Source organism: Camellia sinensis, chromosome 6 (genome assembly GCF_055761805.1).
Source record: "Camellia sinensis isolate YWXY chromosome 6, ASM5576180v1, whole genome shotgun sequence".
Lineage (NCBI taxonomy): Eukaryota > Viridiplantae > Streptophyta > Magnoliopsida > Ericales > Theaceae > Camellia > Camellia sinensis.
Genome location: NC_138966.1, coordinates 196,114,670 through 196,119,134, shown reverse-complemented (window position 1 = coordinate 196,119,134; position 4,465 = coordinate 196,114,670). Strand labels below are relative to the sequence as shown.

Below are 4,465 nucleotides of genomic sequence, written 5' to 3'. Positions count from 1 at the left end.
GCTGATGTCTTGCTAGTGTGTGTTGTTTTATCGAGACAGTAGAACTGTATTTCCATATGTATGTATTCTATGGAGCTACAACTAAATAGAAATAGACACTTGATTGTTTAATTTATTATGTATAGTTGAATTGTGCCAATCCAATAAGGTTAGATGTTACTTTAGTCCCGGTCCCAATGTCAGAGAGCTTGCATCCCTGAGGGCTAGCTTGAAAGGGTAAGTCCCCAGGTAAACAATCAGAGCTCTTAAATTTGAATTCCTACCTCTCTATATATAAGGTTAATGGATGGTTATATTTGGAGTTTTATCCTGGGTCTCACCAAATGTGGGATCAAGGGTTCCTCGTTATCTATACTATTATTAATATTATTATTATATACATACAACTCTGTTAGTGTGAACTATTACACTTATTTCCAAATTATCCTAGTATAACTATCTCATATTTTGATTTTGAGTTTCAAATTTTGATAGCCTTTTCAATTTATTTATTTATTTTATTTTACATTCAACTGGTTGATTTCATAACACACCTATATCTATGGTAACACATTCACAACTCTGCTGGCATCTGTAATGTCTATTGGTTATGAGCAGAGCACCCTTGCATTTCTTGATTCCTGGTATCTTGATGATAGAAACATGCAATTTTGCTCTATGTTGGGCAGCAACTAAAGAGATTGTTTAGACAATCCAATTTTTTTTTTTTTTTTGGGTGTCCTTTTCTTCCCTTTCTCAATCTTCTTGCTAAAAAAAGAAGATCATTTTGCAGTTTTTATAGATCTTTCACTTTCACTGACAAGGACCAACCAAAAAAGCAAGAAAAAGAAAAGAACTTAATCAAAAAAGGGGCATTCCGAGAATTGAACTTGGGACCTCTTGCACCCTAAGCAAGAATCATGCCACTAGACCAAATGCCCTTCTACATTAAGTACTTTATCTATTTTATATATCATGTAATTAATTAGGTTTGAATAAACAATGTTGTGCATCTATAACAGATTTGCTGGTTCAAATAATGATGACAATTCCAGAATGCAGTAAATAGCATCAAGGAGTGTTTTTAAGCAAACTTCTTCAATCCCAAGAATGACTTCTAAAATCATAAAATATCAACGACGATAAACTATGCATATTTAAATGTATTGTTCATCTGTTAACATTATTGATCCAACAACTATAAGCAGTGATCTCTAATTCTAGAAAAATATTCATGTTAAACATTAGGTTGGGCATTACATTTTATCTCTCTTCTATTTTTCATTTTGTGAAATCTTTATGTGCAATTAATTGATTCTGTTAATTTGTTAAATATTGATGTTGGGCACGGCCTTATGTGTCCTTGTTACAATATCTGTAAGGGAACACATTGTTTACATACACCATAACAGATCACCAAAATCTATTTCACTAATGTTTCTAAATACTTTTTAGTGTTCTACAGAAATGTAAACACTGATATTTATGATTTTGTTTTCCTCACAATGTTTCTGAAATATGCACTAATGTAGGGGATCACTACCTAAAACCATTTGTAATATGAAACCGGCTACATGATAACAAATTGAAAGAGTGTTTCTCCTAATTAGTCAGGATTAAACTGCGTTTGAAAGTTTTTGTTTTTGAATTTGAGTTGAAGATGCTTTTATTGGAAGAAGGTGGTTTATTTTAGTTCTGTGCTAGTGTATGGGCAGCATTGGAATGGTTTTTCTAAGAATTTATTGGTTTTTCTAAGTGGTTTTTCTAGGTGGTTTTTCCAAATTAGAACCCCTCAATGCTCTTGAAAATGATGTACATGTGCCTAAAACCAAGGGTAAGGAGCATCGACGCAAATCAAAAGTTCAAGATGACAGGAATGGAACAATCTCACTTCCAGTGCCGGTCAAACGAAGAAGGTTGCGTGTAGTGGATAAAAAATGCAGTTGGGAGGTTGTGTGCCCTGGCACAGGCTATGCTTGAAATGCTTGGAGCCAAACAGCACAGAAGAAAATGTCCAATTTGGTTCTCATTGGTTGCCTCAGAATACCAGTAAGAATATCCTGTAGTGGTGAAAATAACGCAATTTTTTTAATTTTTTTTTTTATTTTGGGATATTTCAAGTTTTGATCGGTAATCATTTTATCTATGTTAAATGGTTTCAGGGGAGGAGATGTTCCCTTGCCACAGATATCTGCATGTTACTTGAGGATAAAGTAAGTTTTCTGGTCCCATCACTAATCTGTAGCTTTGTCAGTGATATTTTTCCCAATTGGATACTGTCAGGCCATTTACATGTTTGTCGGGTCATTTTTGCATGTTCTTCTATGCATACTTATGCTTGAGTAGTGTTTGAAAAGAGAAGTTTCTTGTGGCAAAAAAAAAAAGAAGAAGAAAACGGCCATGGAAAAGCAATGAAAAATAAGTTTTTGAAATGTACTTATATTCAATAAGATTTCGTATATCTATTATGTAGATAAATTACAAGTGTGGAACACTTTATGGAGCATCAAGTGGCTTGGGTTTCATACCTAAAGTACTTGCTTTTTCACTTCCAGAACTCCATTAAAAAAATTAGGAGCCACTTGATTTTTTATTTTTGATACCAAAAATAGTATAGAATTATCTATCATATCAGATACTTCGTAAAATTAATTTATTGACAAATTGTGCCAAAAATATATTCTTGTCACTGACTTAAGTTATCTAATTAAAAGAGGAATATATTGAGGAAGGGCCTAAGGAGGTACACGTGGTGGCTGAGATTAGGTTGAGCCTCTGATTTTGAAACCTAAGTAGGATACAACTCTTGGGGAGAGTAAGAGAGGGGATGATATAAGACCAATGTGGTCAGGCAACGTTGGACTGAGCCAATAATCATCTGGGTAAGATAGTCATAAGGTGTGAGTTGAGGCAGTTCTCTTGGACAGAGAAAGGTAAATGGTCCATGCGTGAAAGTAAGTCACCAAAAATTTAAACCCCTAAATAAATGTTCCAATCCAGATGATATAAATTTCAGGAGGGAGGTGGGTTTTCAAGGGTGGGCTGTTCCTTAGTGAAAATAAGATTTGAACGTAACACGGTCTTCATAAATTGTGACCTTGGTTATGAAGTTGGCAATGGACATCTATGGGCATATTCCTCTTCTCAACGTCAAATAACTTATTAACTTCTTGGTTATGAGGTTGGCAATGGACATCTATGGGCCGTTCCTTGAAGATTTATTTGTTGGCTTGGTAGTAATTACAAGAAGTGGCTACTAGCTGTTTATTGATGCATCCATCTACACTGACAAGGAAATTGTCAAATTTACATGATCTAACATGATACATGTTAGGTTATACATATGCATTTGGCTTCATAAATTCAGTTGATTCAACACAAAAGAGCACATTAATACATGTTTGCATTTCATGATTCACATTATAGCTAATAATATCTGGGACAACTCAATATATACAAGAACTAAAATGAATTAAGGAAAAGAAAAGATAAAAGGATGAAGAAAAGAAAAATACACCAATAGTGCCAAAGCCTGCCCCAACTGTTCAATAATTGCCCATTGTACACTAAAGATGGTCTTGGTTTGATAAAAGGTTTCCAAAATTCTTCATTGCTAATTCTTGAATTACATAGTGAAGTCAGTAACTTGATGTAAACTTCTAAATAGTGAAGTCAAATTTCTTCTTGTTGTTTCCCTTTGGTATTAATCTATGCTAGGACAAAGATTATGTTAATCATGTTCATTTTTCAAGTTCTTTGGTTTATTCATTAATCTGATTGGATTGGGTGACCATTTTCTTGTCTATTTATTTGTGCAAATTACGAATTGGCATCTATTTTTGTAATTTACTCCAAGCAAAAGAATTTAGAGAATGAACCTTTTTTTTCTCTTGACATTTTCTTTTGAAATAGTTTTATTTTTATTATTTCAAGTTAAACTGCATTAAATTTTCAAGTCACGTGTATATGTTTTTGCAGGTTTTTTTGAGGGAGTAATTGATATAATCGAGCGGGTGATGTTTGGGAGCCAAACTGAGATTATGTTGCTTTTTTTTTTTTTTTTTTTTTCTTTTTTTTGGAGGACTTGAATCTTTTAGTACAATATATTTTAAGGATGATTGATGGATATTTGTTTTGCATGTATGAAAGTTTATATTTTGTTTGCACACTTACATGTGAATAGGTTAATATTTCTATTATGAGTTTAAATGAATTTGTTAATTTTGTTATTTTTTATTAAAAAAACTTGTTAGGTGCTTGCAATTGATTTTTTTGTCGTAGCAAACGTATATGTGATTTTATTATAAAAATAATGATTTGTGACGGTAAAAAAATAGTTGCTAAACGTGTTTTTGATTTTTTTTTTTTTTTTTTTTTTGCTATAGCAAAGTAGCTTTCGCAAAAAGTAGGTTAGGCAGTCGCAAATAGTTTGCGATTGTTATTTTGCGGTCACAAAAAGTATTTGTCACCCCCACATTAGCGTCCC

The 4,465-nt window shown here is 32.9% G+C and overlaps 1 long non-coding RNA gene across 1 annotated transcript; it reads left to right on the top strand.

Moving 5' to 3' along the window:
• Window positions 1-1,942: 1,942 nt before the first annotated feature.
• Window positions 1,943-4,151, top strand: LOC145793151 (uncharacterized). The gene is made up of 3 exons (XR_014333782.1): window positions 1,943-2,028; window positions 2,142-2,192; window positions 3,958-4,151. It is a non-coding gene; the product is annotated as an uncharacterized LOC145793151 (long non-coding RNA).
• Window positions 4,152-4,465: the final 314 nt, after the last annotated feature.